Source organism: Oncorhynchus mykiss, chromosome 11 (assembly GCF_057628025.1).
Source record: "Oncorhynchus mykiss isolate SJ-2025 chromosome 11, ASM5762802v1, whole genome shotgun sequence".
Classification (NCBI taxonomy): Eukaryota; Metazoa; Chordata; class Actinopteri; order Salmoniformes; family Salmonidae; genus Oncorhynchus; species Oncorhynchus mykiss.
In genome coordinates this window covers 81,184,930-81,203,286 of record NC_143032.1, presented here as the reverse complement: position 1 = coordinate 81,203,286, position 18,357 = coordinate 81,184,930, and positions in this window count along the sequence as shown.

Below are 18,357 nucleotides of genomic sequence, written 5' to 3'. Positions count from 1 at the left end.
ACTATATATACACACTATATACACACTCACTAGACTATATATACACACTATATACACACTCACTAGACTATATATACACACTCACTAGACTATATATACACACTATATACACACTCACTAGACTATATATACACACTATATACACACTCACTAGACTATATATACACACTATATACACACTCACTAGACTATATATAGACACTATATACACACTCACTAGACTATATATACACACTATATACACACTCACTAGACTATATATACACACTAAATACACACTCACTAGACTATATATACACACTATATACACACTCACTAGACTATATATACACTCTATATACACACTCACTAGACTATATATACACACTATATACACACTCACTAGACTATATATACACACTATATACACACTCACTAGACTATATATACACACTATATACACACTCACTAGACTATATATACACACTCACTAGACTATATATACACACTATATACACACTCACTAGACTATATATACACACTAAATACACACTCACTAGACTATATATACACACTATATACACACTCACTAGACTATATATACACACTCACTAGACTATATATACACACTATATACACACTCACTAGACTATATATACACACTATATACACACTCACTAGACTATATATACACACTAAATACACACTCACTAGACTATATATACACTATATACACACTCACTAGACTATATATACACACTCACTAGACTATATATACACACTAAATACACACTCACTAGACTATATATACACTATATACACACTCACTAGACTATATATACACACTCACTAGACTATATATACACACTCACTAGACTATATATACACACTATATACACACTCACTAGACTATATATACACACTAAATACACACTCACTAGACTATATATACACACTATATACACACTCACTAGACTATATATACACACTCACTAGACTATATATACACACTATATACACACTCACTAGACTATATATACACACTATATACACACTCACTAGACTATATATACACACTAAATACACACTCACTAGACTATATATACACTATATACACACTCACTAGACTATATATACACACTCACTAGACTATATATACACACTAAATACACACTCACTAGACTATATATACACTATATACACACTCACTAGACTATATATACACACTAGATACACACTCACTAGACTATATATACACACTATATACACACTCACTAGACTATATATACACACTAAATACACACTCACTAGACTATATATACACTATATACACACTCACTAGACTATATATACACACTCACTAGACTATATATACACACTCACTAGACTATATATACACTCACTAGACTATATATACACTATATACACACTCACTAGACTATATATACACACTAGATACACACTCACTAGACTATATATACACACTATATACACACTCACTAGACTATATATACACACTAAATACACACTCACTAGACTATATATACACTATATACACACTCACTAGACTATATATACACACTCACTAGACTATATATACACACTAAATACACACTCACTAGACTATATATACACTATATACACACTCACTAGACTATATATACACACTCACTAGACTATATATACACACTATATACACACTCACTAGACTATATATACACACTCACTAGACTATATATACACACTCACTAGACTATATATACACACTATATACACACTCACTAGACTATATATACACACTATATACACACTCACTAGACTATATATACACACTAAATACACACTCACTAGACTATATATACACACTAGATACACACTCACTAGACTATATATACACACTATATACACACTCACTAGACTATATATACACACTCACTAGACTATATATACACACTATATACACACTCACTAGACTATATATACACACTATATACACACTCACTAGACTATATATACACACTAGATACACACTCACTAGACTATATATACACACTAAATACACACTCACTAGACTATATATACACACTAGATACACACTCACTATTTTATTTATTTACTTTAACCTTTATTTAACTAGGCAAGTCTGTTATGAACACATTCTTATTTACAATGAAGGCCTACCTAAAGGCAAAAGGCCTCCTGCGGGGACGGGGGGCCTGGGATAATGTTTTAAAAATAAACACATTATATTTTTAGGACAAAAAACACATCACAACAAGAGAGACAACACAACACAACACTAGATAAAGAGAGACCTAGGCAACAGCATAGTAAGGCGACAACACTACATGGTAGCAGCACTACATGACAATAACATGGTAGCAACACACCATGGTAGCATCACAACATAACAATAACATGGTAGCAACACAGCATGGTAGCATCACAACATAACAATTACATGGTAGCAACACAGCATGGTAGCATCACAACATAACAATAACATGGTAGCAACACAGCATGGTAGCATCACAACATGACAATAACATGGTAGCAACACACCATGGTAGCATCACAACATAACAATAACATGGTAGCAACACAGCATGGTAGCATCACAACATAACAATTACATGGTAGCAACACAGCATGGTAGCATCACAACATAACAATTACATGGTAGCAACACAGCATGGTAGCATCACAACATAACAATAACCTGGTAGCAACACAGCATGGTAGCATCACAACATAACAATTACATGGTAGAAACACAGCATGGTAGCATCACAACATAACAATTACATGGTAGCAACACAGCATGGTAGCATCACAACATAACAATAACATGGTAGCAACACAGCATGGTAGCATCACCACATAACAATAACATGGTAGCAACACAGCATGGTAGCAGCACCACATAACAATAACATGGTAGCAACACAGCATGGTAGCATCACCACATAACAATAACATGGTAGCAACACAGCATGGTAGCATCACCACATAACAATAACATGGTAGAAACACTACATGGTGGCATCACAACATAACAATAACATGGTAGCAACACTACATGGTAGCAGCACAAAACATGGTACAAACATTATGGGGCACAGACAACAGCACAAAGGGCAAGGATTTAGAGACAGCAATACTTCACACAAAGCAGCCACAACTGTCAGTAAGACCTCTGGCTAACAGACCTCTGGCAGAGACACGTCTGTAGCCATCACAGTATGTTAACAGACCTCTGGCAGAGACACGTCTGTAGCCATCACAGTATGTTAACAGACCTCTGGCAGAGACACGTCTGTAGCCATCACAGTATGTTAACAGACCTCTGGCAGAGACACGTCTGTAGCCATCACAGTATGTTAACAGACCTCTGGCAGAGACACGTCTGTAGCCATCACAGTATGTTAACAGACCTCTGGCAGAGACACGTCTGTAGCCATCACAGTATGTTAACAGACCTCTGGCAGAGACACGTCTGTAGCTATCACAGTATGTTAACAGACCTCTGGCAGAGATGTCTGTAGCCATCACAGTATGTTAACAGACCTCTGCCAGAGACACGTCTGTAGCTATCACAGTATGCTAACAGACCTCTGGCAGAGACACGTCTGTAGCTATCACAGTATGTTAACAGACCTCTGGCAGGGACACGTCTGTAGCTATCACAGTATGTTAACAGACCTCTGGCAGGGACACGTCTGTAGCTATCACAGTATGTTAACAGACCTCTGGCAGGGACACGTCTGTAGCTATCACAGTATGTTAACAGACCTCTGGCAGAGACACGTCTGTAGCTATCACAGTATGTTAACAGACCTCTGGCAGAGATGTCTGTAGCTAACACAGTATGTTAACAGACCTCTGGCAGAGATGTCTGTAGCTAACACAGTATGTTAACAGACCTCTGGCAGAGACATGTCTGTAGCCATCACAGTATGTTAACAGACCTCTGGCAGAGACACGTCTGTAGCTATCACAGTATGTTAACAGACCTCTGGCAGAGACACGTCTGTAGCTATCACAGTATGTTAACAGACCTCTGGCAGAGACATGTCTGTAGCCATCACAGTATGTTAACAGACCTCTGGCAGAGACACGTCTGTAGCTATCACAGTATGTTAACAGACCTCTGGCAGAGACACGTCTGTAGCTATCACAGTATGTTAACAGACCTCTGGCAGAGACATGTCTGTAGCTATCACAGTATGTTAACAGACCTCTGGCAGAGACACGTCTGTAGCCATCACTGTATGTTAACAGACCTCTGGCAGAGACACGTCTGTAGCTATCACAGTATGTTAACAGACCTCTGGCAGAGACATGTCTGTAGCCATCACAGTATGTTAACAGACCTCTGGCAGAGACACGTCTGTAGCCATCACTGTATGTTAACAGACCTCTGGCAGAGATGTCTGTAGCTATCACAGTATGTCAACAGACCTCTGGCAGAGACACGTCTGTAGCTATCACAGTATGTTAACAGACCTCTGGCAGAGATGTCTGTAGCTATCACAGTATGTTAACAGACCTCTGGCAGAGATGTCTGTAGCCATCACAGTATGTTAACAGACCTCTGGCAGAGACACGTCTGTAGCCATCACAGTATGTTAACAGACCTCTGGCAGAGACACGTCTGTAGCCATCACAGTATGTTAACAGACCTCTGGCAGAGACACGTCTGTAGCCATCACTGTATGTTAACAGACCTCTGGCAGAGACACGTCTGTAGCCATCACAGTATGTTAACAGACCTCTGGCAGAGACACGTCTGTAGCCATCACTGTATGTTAACAGACCTCTGGCAGAGACACGTCTGTAGCCATCACAGTATGTTAACAGACCTCTGGCAGAGACATGTCTGTAGCTATCACAGTATGTTTACAGACCTCTGGCAGAGACATGTCTGTAGCTATCACAGTATGTTAACAGACCTCTGGCAGAGATGTCTGTAGCCATCACAGTATGTTAACAGACCTCTGGCAGAGACACGTCTGTAGCTATCACAGTATGTTAACAGACCTCTGGCAGAGATGTCTGTAGCCATCACAGTATGTTAACAGACCTCTGGCAGAGACATGTCTGTAGCCATCACAGTATGTTAACAGACCTCTGCAACAGGCTTGCACCCCTAGTAGTCCTCTAACAAGTGATCTCTCTCTCTCTCTCTTACTGCGTGTAGCAGGTAGGCTCATAAAGAGGTGATGTCACTACTTGGCATTTTCCATGACAGAAAGGTACATTCCATGTCTTCTATCTCCTCACCCAGACTGGTCCCAGATCTGTTTGTGCTGTCTTGCTATCAATGACCATAGGAGTTGTAAAGATAGCACAAACAGGTCTGGGACCAGGCTATTATACTTAGATCCTTCTGCTTCTGTTCGAATCAAGGCAAATCACACAATTCCGTAGTTTAGTATGAGACACCACGGAATGGAAGTAGAAGAATCCCAGAATTTAGGGACATTCCCAATACCATTACAGAGTAGACTCTGGCAACTGGCAAGTGACTCTATTGTTACTGTGGCTAGGGATGCACTGTTACATCTCTGACAATTAGACGAAAATGAAAGGAAAGAAATCAGCTATGTAGTGTTTTGCTAGATCAGTTCACCACAACGGTAATTATGTAGCAATGCATTTTCCCTCTTTTGTTTCTGCACAAACACACCGAAACAACAATGTAATTAGCATTAAAAAAAATAGTCCTTCCTCATCAAATTGGAATACTGCGGATAACAGCAAAACGCAACAGTATAATTATCTGGTGAATCAAAGTGGAGTTAAATTGTAATTAATGATTGGGAAAGATGTTAATTCTTCTGCATGCTTCTTCGGGTTCCATACATGGTCTACACATCATCCCACAATACATTATAAACGGTGAGGCATCAAAAACAACAAGGCTGCATCCCAACTGGCCTCTTGTTCCGTATATAGTGCACTACGAAGGGAGTAGGGAGCCATTTCGGAAGCACCCCAAGGATGTATTGTTACATTCAAATGATCTCTGATCGGGGTGTTGTATTTGGAGAAAAAAAAAATAGTTGTATCTCTGCCGATTCGTTGTGGACTTTAAAGTAACGTTCCTGATTGAAGGTGACAGTTAAAAACAAAACAAAGTAATTGTTAAAACCACTGAGGTGTTGAACGCCATCAGCAGAACACAATCCATGATGAACCACTAGGGTGTTACTTCAACAGAAGATTCTCAACAGTTATGGAGGAAACTTCAGAACCATGCCATCGACATCAATAGATTATGGAGGAACCCTCAGAACCATGCCATCGACATCAACAGATTATGGAGGAACCCTAAGAACCATGCCATCGACATCAACAGATTATGGAGGAACCCTAAGAACCATGCCATCGACGTCAACAGTTATGGAGGAACCCTAAGAACCATGCCATCGACATCAATAGATTATGGAGGAACCCTCAGAACCATGCCATTGACATCAACAGATTATGGAGGAACCCTCAGAACCATGCCATCGACATCAACAGATTATGGAGGAACCCTAAGAACCATGCCATCGACGTCAACAGTTATGGAGGAACCCTAAGAACCATGCCATCGACATCAACAGATTATGGAGGAACCCTAAGAACCATGCCATCGACGTCAACAGTTATGGAGGAACCCTAAGAACCATGCCATCGACATCAACAGATTATGGAGGAGCCCTAAGAACCATGCCATTGACATCAACAGATTATGGAGGAACCCTCAGAACCATGCCATCGACATCAACAGATTATGGAGGAACCCTAAGAACCATGCCATCGACAACAACAGATTATGGAGGAACCCTAAGAACCATGCCATCGACATCAACATCAACAGATTATGGAGGAACCCTCAGAACCATGCCATCGACGTCAACAGTTATGGAGGAACCCTAAGAACCATGCCATCGACATCAATAGATTATGGAGGAACCCTCAGAACCATGCCATTGACATCAACAGATTATGGAGGAACCCTCAGAACCATGCCATCGACGTCAACAGTTATGGAGGAACCCTAAGAACCATGCCATCGACATCAACAGATTATGGAGGAACCCTAAGAACCATGCCATCGACGTCAACAGTTATGGAGGAACCCTAAGAACCATGCCATCGACAACAACAGATTATGGAGGAGCCCTAAGAACCATGCCATCGACATCAACAGATTATGGAGGAGCCCTAAGAACCATGCCATTGACATCAACAGATTATGGAGGAACCCTAAGAACCATGCCATTGACATCAACAGATTATGGAGGAACCCTAAGAACCATGCCATCGACATCAACAGATTATGGAGGAACCCTAAGAACCATGCCATCGACATCAACAGATTATGGAGGAACCCTAAGAACCATGCCATCGACATCAACAGATTATGGAGGAACCCTAAGAACCATGCCATCGACATCAACAGATTATGGAGGAACCCTAAGAACCATGCCATCGACATCAACATCAACAGATTATGGAGGAACCCTAAGAACCATGCCATCGACAACAACAGATTATGGAGGAACCCTAAGAACCATGCCATCGACATCAACAGATTATGGAGGAACCCTAAGAACCATGCCATCGACATCAACATCAACAGATTATGGAGGAACCCTAAGAACCATGCCATCGACAACAACAGATTATGGAGGAACCCTAAGAACCATGCCATTGACATCAACAGATTATGGAGGAACCCTAAGAACCATGCCATCGACATCAACAGATTATGGAGGAACCCTAAGAACCATGCCATCGACAACAACAGATTATGGAGGAACCCTAAGAACCATGCCATCGACATCAACAGATTATGGAGGAGCCCTAAGAACCATGCCATTGACATCAACAGATTATGGAGGAACCCTAAGAACCATGCCATCGACATCAACAGATTATGGAGGAACCCTAAGAACCATGCCATCGACATCAACAGATTATGGAGGAACCCTAAGAACCATGCCATCGACATCAACAGATTATGGAGGAACCCTAAGAACCATGCCATTGACATCAACAGATTATGGAGGAACCCTAAGAACCATGCCATCGACATCAACAGATTATGGAGGAACCCTAAGAACCATGCCATCGACATCAACAGATTATGGAGGAACCCTAAGAACCATGCCATCGACATCAACAGATTATGGAGGAGCCCTAAGAACCATGCCATTGACATCAACAGATTATGGAGGAACCCTAAGAACCATGCCATCGACATCAACAGATTATGGAGGAACCCTAAGAACCATGCCATCGACATCAACATCAACAGATTATGGAGGAACCCTAAGAACCATGCCATCGACATCAACATCAACAGATTATGGAGGAACCCTAAGAACCATGCCATCGACATCAACATCAACAGATTATGGAGGAACCCTAAGAACCATGCCATCGACGTCAACAGTTATGGAGGAACCCTAAGAACCATGCCATCGACATCAACAGATTATGGAGGAACCCTAAGAACCATGCCATCGACATCAACATCAACAGATTATGTAGGAACCCTAAGAACCATGCCATCGACATCAACATCAACAGATTATGGAGGAACCCTAAGAACCATGCCATCGACATCAACATCAACAGATTATGTAGGAACCCTCAGAACCATGCCATCGACATCAACAGATTATGGAGGAACCCTAAGAACCATGCCATCGACATCAACATCAACAGATTATGGAGGAACCCTCAGAACCATGCCATCGACATCAACAGATTATGGAGGAACCCTAAGAACCATGCCATCGACATCAACATCAACAGATTATGGAGGAACCCTAAGAACCATGCCATCGACATCAACAGATTATGGAGGAACCCTAAGAACCATGCCATCGACAACAACATCAACAGATTATGGAGGAACCCTAAGAACCATGCCATCGACATCAACATCAACAGATTATGGAGGAACCCTAAGAACCATGCCATCGACATCAACAGATTATGTAGGAACCCTCAGAACCATGCCATCGACATCAACAGATTATGGAGGAACCCTAAGAACCATGCCATCGACATCAACAGATTATGGAGGAACCCTAAGAACCATGCCATCGACATCAACATCAACAGATTATGTAGGAACCCTCAGAACCATGCCATCGACATCAACAGATTATGGAGGAACCCTAAGAACCATGCCATCGACATCAACAGATTATGGAGGAACCCTAAGAACCATGCCATCGACATCAACAGATTATGTAGGAACCCTCAGAACCATGCCATCGACATCAACAGATTATGGAGGAACCCTAAGAACCATGCCATCGACATCAACAGATTATGGAGGAACCCTAAGAACCATGCCATCGACATCAACATCAACAGATTATGGAGGAACCCTAAGAACCATGCCATCGACATCAACATCAACAGATTATGGAGGAACCCTAAGAACCATGCCATCGACATCAACAGATTATGGAGGAACCCTAAGAACCATGCCATCGACGTCAACAGATTATGGAGGAACCCTCAGAACCATGCCATCGACATCAACATCAACAGATTATGGAGGAACCCTAAGAACCATGCCATCGACATCAACAGATTATGGAGGAACCCTAAGAACCATGCCATCGACATCAACAGATTATGGAGGAACCCTCAGAACCATGCCATCGACATCAACAGATTATGGAGGAACCCTAAGAACCATGCCATCGACATCAACAGATTATGGAGGAACCCTAAGAACCATGCCATCGACGTCAACAGTTATGGAGGAACCCTCAGAACCATGCCATCGACATCAACATCAACAGATTATGGAGGAACCCTAAGAACCATGCCATCGACATCAACAGATTATGGAGGAACCCTAAGAACCATGCCATCGACGTCAACAGATTATGGAGGAACCCTCAGAACCATGCCATCGACATCAACATCAACAGATTATGGAGGAACCCTAAGAACCATGCCATCGACATCAACATCAACAGATTATGGAGGAACCCTAAGAACCATGCCATCGACATCAACATCAACAGATTATGGAGGAACCCTAAGAACCATGCCATCGACATCAACAGATTATGGAGGAACCCTAAGAACCATGCCATCGACATCAACATCAACAGATTATGGAGGAACCCTAAGAACCATGCCATCGACATCAACATCAACAGATTATGGAGGAACCCTAAGAACCATGCCATCGACATCAACAGATTATGGAGGAACCCTAAGAACCATGCCATCGACATCAACAGATTATGTAGGAACCCTAAGAACCATGCCATCGACATCAACAGATTATGGAGGAACCCTAAGAACCATGCCATCGACATCAACAGATTATGGAGGAACCCTAAGAACCATGCCATCGACATCAACAGATTATGGAGGAGCCCTAAGAACCATGCCATCGACATCAACATCAACAGATTATGGAGGAACCCTCAGAACCATGCCATCGACATCAACAGATTATGGAGGAACCCTAAGAACCATGCCATTGACATCAACATCAACAGATTATGATAGAAGGAAGTTGCCCAAAAAAGAACAAACAATGTTTGTGTCTTGCACACCCATATGTATACCGTAGATTAGCCTGACCAATCTCTTCACGTTGACTGATCCATGATTACGCCATGACTGTGTCTCTGCATTGCTCAAATATCTGAAGCGACTCACAGAATGGTGACTCACCGTTATTTGCCAATGGTGTGTCTATGGTATGCCTATGGGAATGTCTAAGGGAAATGTACCCAAATAATTAGAATGTCCATGGTAGATGTACCACAATGATTAGAATGTCCATGGTAGATGTACACAATAATTAGAATGTCCATGGTAGATGTACACAATGATTAGAATGTCCATGGTAGATGTACACAATAATTAGAATGTCCATGGTAGATGTACCACAATAATTAGAATATCCATGGTAGATGTACACAATAATTAGAATGTCTAAGGGAGATGTACCCAAAGAAGTACAATGTCCAAGGGAGATGTACCCCAAACATTTGAATTTCCAAGTGTGATGAATCATTCTAATTGTCACGCCCTGGTCTTAGTATTTTGTGTTTTCTTTATTATTTTGGTCAGGCCAGGGTGTGACATGGGTTATTTATGTGGTGTGTTTTGTCTAGGGTTTTGGAGTGGTTCTCAATCAGAGGCAGGTGTTTATCGTTGTCTCTGATTGGGACCATATTTAGGCAGCCATATTCTTTGAGTGTTTCGTGGGTGAATGTTCCTGTCTCTGTGTTTGTTTGCACCGATAGGCTGTATAGGTTTTCGCGTTACGTTTGGTGTTTGGAGAGCTCAAAATAACACCTTACAGTTAGACTCTTCTTTGAGTCATAAACGTGCATTGAAATTGCTTAGGAACTGTGCAACTTTGTGTCAATGTGGCCACTTCGAGACACCTGTTTAGTCCTCTCACTCATACCCTTGTCGTTTTCTCCTGTTATGTCGCACCTACCCCACCTTTTCCAGGAGCAACCTTATCATGCTACTTACTGAATGTCTCCAGAGTATTTTCAGATTTTGTTATCAACAAATGCAGCAAAAAAGTAGAGTAAATGTAAAATGCAAATAAAATCAACAGTGAAATGTTTGGATTCAGGTGAACTGTGGTCTAATAAAAAACATTATCTCAATAACTGTAGTCATGCATTTCATATTCCTTCTGAAATAAACGTTTTAAATTTAGCCCTATTCCCACGAGTGGAAAGAAGAGTTAACAAGGGCCCCACTACCAGTGGAAGCAAAATAGCCCCATGACATCAACGACCCACCATCGTATTTTACAGTGAGGTATTTTCTACATAGGCATTGTTATATCGGAGACCACTGGTGTACTTGGCCAAAGAGCTCCATCTTCACCATACATAGCACCACCTGGAGTTTGGTAAATGACATTGGCAAATAAAAAATGTAAAAATAGTATATTTCACACGCGCCGGATACAAACGGGTGTAGACTTTATCGAGTTAAAAAAAATATTCTAATAACAAATCAAATAAAATGAATCAAAGTCGGGTTGGAACTTTACGTCATCGTTTCTTTTTCACTTGGATTGGAACCGGTCACATGACACAACAAACTAGAGGTGATTGGCCACGCACACCTGCAGTAGGACCCACACAGGCAGTAGGACCCACACAGGCAGTAGGACCCACACAGGCAGTAGGACCCACACGGCAGTAGGACCCACACCTGCAGTAGGACCCACACAGGCAGTAGGACCCACACCTGCAGTAGGACCCACACAGGCAGTAGGACCCACACAGGCAGTAGGACCCACACCTGCAGTAGGACCCACACCTGCAGTAGGACCCACACCTGCAGTAGGACCCACACAGGCAGTAGGACCCACACCTGCAGTAGGACCCACACAGGCAGTAGGACCCACACAGGCAGTAGGACCCACACAGGCAGTAGGACCCACACAAGCAGTAGGACCCACACAGGCAGTAGGACCCACACAGGCAGTAGGACCCACACCTGCAGTAGGACCCACACCTGCAGTAGGACCCACACAGGCAGTAGGACCCACACAGGCAGTAGGACCCACACAGGCAGTAGGACCCACACAGGCAGTAGGACCCACACAGGCAGTAGGACCCACACCTGCAGTAGGACCCACACAGGCAGTAGGACCCACACAGGCAGTAGGACCCACACCTGCAGTAGGACCCACACCTGCAGTAGGACCCACACAGGCAGTAGGACCCACACAGGCAGTAGGACCCACACAGGCAGTAGGACCCACACCTGCAGTAGGACCCACACAGGCAGTAGGACCCACACAGGCAGTAGGACCCACACAGGCAGTAGGACCCACACAGGCAGTAGGACCCACACCTGCAGTAGGACCCACACAGGCAGTAGGACCCACACAGGCAGTAGGACCCACACAGGCAGTAGGACCCACACAGGCAGTAGGACCCACACAGGCAGTAGGTCCCACACAGGCAGTAGGACCCACACAGGCAGTGGGTTTGTCCTTCAAAAAACAACAACAACTAATTATCGATAATTGGAGAGGCGTCGTTAAAATCAAGCTGCCTCAATAAAAGAGAACCAACGGAAATATTAGTCTCAATAACAGCGATTCATCGTCCACTAATTACGTCTATACCTCATCGTTACCACAATAACTGTTATTTTAGCTTGCTTTCCAGAAAAGCATTGTTTGTCACGAGTGACATTCCTGTAGTTGATATTGAGTGTGTTGCCCAGATATGAACAGTATCTATCAATCAGGAGACCGTGTGCGTCAAGTCAAACAGAACACAGGAAGCGTGTGACTGTACATGTATGTGTTTTGCATGTATGCTCGTGTATGCTCGTGTATGCTCATGTATGCTCGTGTATGCTCATGTATGCTCGTGTTTGCTCATGTATGCTCATGTATGCTCATGTATGCTTGTGTTTGCTCATGTATGCTCGTGTTTGCTCATGTATGCTCATGTATGCTCATGTATGCTCGTGTATGCTCGTGTATGCTTGTGTATGCTCGTGTATGCTCGTGTATGCTTGTGTACGCTCATGTATGCTCATGTATGCTCGTGTATGCTCATGTTTTCTATGTAGCATCCACTGTATGTCAGAGGTTTTCTGACCCCAAAAGTGTCATCAGTACCATGCCATTGCATGTCCTTATCCACCTATACTGTAAGGCTCAACTTCTAATTCAAAATATAAGCACCGCGTAAAATATAAGCACCACGTAACATCTGGCTATTATTTGTTGCTTATCTTATCCATAAATTATACAGATCTTATCTTGTCCGTAAATTATACAGATCTTATCTTATCCATACATTTTACAGAGCTTATCTTATCCATAAATTATATGGTGCTTATCTTATCCATAAATTATACAGATCTTATCTTGTCCATAAATTATATGGTGCTTATCTTATCCATTCTTTTTTGGGAATTAATGGATGAGTGATTCTATGATAAAACTGCACTGCTCTCTGTGATGTATGTCCTCATTCTCCTAGTGGTTCATGGTTGAGTCATTCCACAGATTAAGGCCTGTATGAAGATGTACAGTAGATGAAGTTGTGTGTGTGTGTGTGTGTGTGTGTGTGTGTGTGTGTGTGTGCGCGTGTGTGTGTGCGTGTGTGTGTGTGTGCACTGCTTACTCCTTTTCCTCCTCCCTATCGGTGACAGCGCCCTTAAGCGATTAAGGAATTAAATATCTGAGGTTGAATCTGTCCTGAGTCTTTTTTTTTCTTTTTGGCCCGTTAGAAACATGTTCTGCATAGACAGGCCCTCCGCTCTACGGTTTAATTGGATTAGAGATGAAGTCGGGATTAATCGACTTTAAAAAAAACTCAGGGCCCTAAGCAGGTGAAGTCAAAATGAAGAAGTACCTTTTAACTTGTTTCCATTAGAGAGATGTGGAGTGGGTCAAGGAGTTTCATCGGGTAGAGGAGGTAGCGTGTTTATAGGCAACTGTTCAATGTAGGGAACCGTCAGTTAGTGAACCGTCAGTTAGTGAACCGTCAGTTAGCGAACCGTCAGTTAGCGAACCGTCAGTTAGCGAACCGTCAGTTAGCGAAACGTCAGTTAGCGAAACCGTCAGATAGCGAAACGTCGGTTAGACACAACGGATTAATGTCAACGAATATGAACAGTCGTTTTGAATTTCAACCACTAGTGTTAGAGTGGGAGTCAAAGAGACAAGCCAAAGGATGATTTCACACCAAGGTTTCCTCAACTCTTTGTGAGTGTGGAAACCTACTTAGTCATTTGAAAACCTTACTTAAGAGAGTTGACTAATTAGTAAAATTGGAAATGCCACTATAAATTAATAAATATAAATGAAACCCAAATGTATCCTACATCAGCGCTGTTGGGATTGTGTCTTCGATTGTCCATTTCAGGCCCTGTATTCTGATCTGGGATCAGATCACCCTCTGTTTATGTAAATGTTATTCACTATGATCTAAAAATCTAAATGTGATCCTATGTCAACATTCCTACACTGAGACGTTGTGAATATGGTCTCTGATCTCAGGGCCTATTTCAAACAATATCATTTGATGATGTTAAAATACAAAAAAAACACCAAAAATAAAGTATTGACAACTTAACCGTGCTTAAATGTTGCATTCATTTTAGGAATGTGTGTATCCTACTGACTGTATAAAGTTGTGTATGACTCCATCGGTGGCATGGCGAATATGCCCAGGGCATCTCCTCCTCAACAGGAAACTGTAAAATGAAGTCAACCCTCCACATCTCTTCTCATCATCCCTCCTTTTCTCTGACGGAGAGAGAGAGAGAGAGAGAGAGAGAGAACGAGCGAAGGAATCCTGTCTGGATGGAGGAGGTAATTGTTGCTGTTGCTTGGCCCGTCAGACTTAATGTGAATATTTCACACACACACACACACACACACACACACACACACACACACACACACACACACACACACCAACAGGCCGTCGTGTAAATGGAAGTAGACAGGGCCTCCGTTAGGGAAGACTGACCTGTAAAGAGACTCAATCAGAGCAGTTAGCACGGCTTCTGTTTGATTGGTGTGTGGCAGCACACACACACATACACACACACACACACACACACACACACACACACACACACACACACACACACACACACACACTCAGTGCGAGAGAGGGGAAGAACAGTGTGTCATGGTTCATGTCTTGTTTCCTTTCACAAGAGTTAGTTGAAAGTTGAAGATAGCAAATACTCAGATACTGATTGTTAAATTCATTTTTTGTATTTTTAAATTTCATATTTATTTAACCAGGTGGGCCAGTTGAGAACAAGTTCTCATTTACAACTGCGACCCTGGCCAAGATAAAGCAAAGCAGTTCGACACATACAACAACAACATAGTTTACACATGGAGTAAAACAAACATACAGTCAATAACACGGTAGAAAAACAATGGAAAAAACATGGAATAAACCATAAACAAAACATGCAGTCAAAATGAATAGTGATATTATCTGTGATATCTTTATTATTTGTTATAGATTCTGTTTTGGATCGTTGATTTTATTTCATGATAATGTTGTTTTTTTTACAGTGACTGTTTTGCCTCATTTCTCCAGCCTCATCACTCAGCTGATGAACCAAAGACATGCCGGAGTGACTGCTCGGTTGTTGATGTAGGCTGGTTGAACAGTCACAGATGTAGGCTGGTTGAACAGTCACAGATTAGGTTGTTGTAGGCTGGTTGAACAGTCACAGATTAGGTTGTTGTAGGCTGGTTGAACAGTCACAGATGTAGGCTGGTTGAACAGTCACAGATTAGGTTGTTGTAGGCTGGTTGAACAGTCACAGATTAGGTTGTTGTAGGCTGGTTGAACAGTCACAGATGTAGGCTGGTTGAACAGTCACAGATTAGGTTGTTGTATGCTGGTTGAACAGTCACAGATGTAGGCTGGTTGAACAGTCACAGATTAGGTTGTTGTAGGCTGGTTGAACAGTCACAGATTAGGTTGTTGTATGCTGGTTGAACAGTCACAGATGTAGGCTGGTTGAACAGTCACAGATTAGGTTGTTGTAGGCTGGTTGAACAGTCACAGATTAGGTTGTTGTAGGCTGGTTGAACAGTCACAGATGTAGGCTGGTTGAACAGTCACAGATTAGGTTGTTGTAGGCTGGTTGAACAGTCACAGATTAGGTTGTTGTAGGCTGGTTGGACAGTCACAGATTAGGTTGTTGTAGGTTGGTTCAACAGTCACAGATGTAGGCTGGTTGAACAGTCACAGATTAGGTTGTTGTAGGCTGGTTGAACAGTCACAGATTAGGTTGTTGTAGGTTGGTTCAACAGTCACAGATGTAGGCTGGTTGAACAGTCACAGATTAGGTTGTGGTAGGCTGGTTGAACAGTCACAGATTAGGTTGTGGTAGGCTGGTTGAACAGTCACAGATGTAGGCTGGTTGAACAGTCACAGATTAGGTTGTGGTAGGCTGGTTGAACAGTCACAGATTAGGTTGTGGTAGGCTGGTTGAACAGTCACAGATGTAGGCTGGTTGAACAGTCACAGATTAGGTTGTGGTAGGCTGGTTGAACAGTCACAGATTAGGTTGTTGTAGGTTGGTTCAACAGTCACAGAGGAAGTCCTATCTTCTCCTCTCACTTTTTAATGCCGTCACCATATTGTCATGTTGCAACAATGGAAGACAAAGAGTTAAGTCAGAAGCAGATTTAAACATTTTTTACTTCCCTGTTCACATGGGATTAACATTAGTTGAGTCCAGAATCAACATTGTTCTCATGTTTTCATCATACTACATGAAATTGCATTAAGGGGCTTTTTGATTTAGGGGGAATTTTGCCCTCGCTACAGACGGCTTTATCGGTTCCCCAATACAGGACTAGTAAAGGTCCTGTGCACTACTTTGGTGAGAAAACATCCATTTTTTTCAGGGGGAGCTGCAGCCCCCTGGACAGCATTACCTCCTCTACGGCCATGGCAGTAGTGTTATGAATTCCATGCCGGTGACTGTTATCAGACCTGAGAGTCTGGGAGGTACCATTAACCTGCTTCTCCAACTCTCTCTGACCTGAGAGTCTAGGAGGTACCCTTAACCTGCTTCTCCAACTCTCTCTGACCTGAGAGTCTAGGAGGTAGCATTAACCTACTTCTCCAACTCTCTCTGACCTGAGAGTCTAGGAGGTAGCATTAACCTACTTCTCCAACTCTCTCTGACCTGAGAGTCTAGGAGGTAGCATTAACCTACTTCTCCAACTCTCTCTGACCTGAGAGTCTAGGAGGTAGCATTAACCTACTTCTCCAACTCTCTCTGACCTGGGAGTCTGGGAGGTAGCATTATCCTGCTTCTCCAACACTCTCTGACCTGAGAGATACAATGTAAACAAAAATTGGACAATGATCTGATCTGATTTGAGTTGAATAGAATCATTACTGTGGAATTCTACTTTGTTATGTACTTAGTCCCATATGCACGGTCCTCATCTCTCAGTGTCCCTCAGCCACCAGCTAAAAACACTTGAATAAATAACCTCTCCAAAAACTCATTCGTAAAGTCAAATCTGTCATGAATGAAAATGAAAATGAAATCTCTCTCTCTATCTCTTTCTGTCTCTCTCTCTCTCTCTCTCCCTCTCTCTCTCTCTCTCTCTCCCCCTCTCTCTCTCTCTCTCTCTATCCCTCTCTGTCTCTCTCTCCCTCTCTCTCTCTCTCTCTGTTTCTCTCTGTCTCTCTGTCTCTCTGTCTCTCTCTGTCTCTCTCTCTCTCTCCCCCTCTCTCTCTCTCTCTCTCTCTCTCTCTCTCTCTCTATCCCTCTCTGTCTCTCTCTCCCTCTCTCTCTCCCTCTCTCTCTCTCCCTCTCTCTCTCTCTCCCTCT